Source organism: Wasmannia auropunctata, unplaced genomic scaffold (genome assembly GCF_000956235.1).
Source record: "Wasmannia auropunctata unplaced genomic scaffold, wasmannia.A_1.0 LD336071.1, whole genome shotgun sequence".
Lineage (NCBI taxonomy): Eukaryota > Metazoa > Arthropoda > Insecta > Hymenoptera > Formicidae > Wasmannia > Wasmannia auropunctata.
The window spans coordinates 322,144-322,617 of NW_012026819.1; positions in this window are offsets into that span (position 1 = coordinate 322,144).

Below are 474 nucleotides of genomic sequence, written 5' to 3' on the forward strand. Positions count from 1 at the left end.
TTGTACTTGCTCGTTAAATACTGATTATAAATATTTATTCAAGTAAAACCAAAATACATGTGTTGTTCATCGAAACTTATTCTCGACTGACTCTTACTCGTGCCCGCTTCTTGCGCGCCCTCTCTTAAGTCTCTTTTTTGATACCAAATCGATAATGTAGATCGCGGTGGAGCCGTCGACCCTACATTTATATAAAAGATTTGATATCAATAAATAGCGCCAAGTTATAATCCCATAAAAATTACGTAACGTTATCTTACTTAAGTCACATATGTATGTATATCATTTGTATACAAAATGTAATATTGAATTTGATATGGACTGTTCTTAATAACTGATCCCAAGTTATAATCCTCAAGTTACATTTATTTTCAAAGGAGATATTTTAAATTGCGCTAATTACAAAGAGAATCTCGTTATCTTGAAAATGAATTGTTACTGTCTCTTATACACATCTCTGAGCGGGCTGGCAAG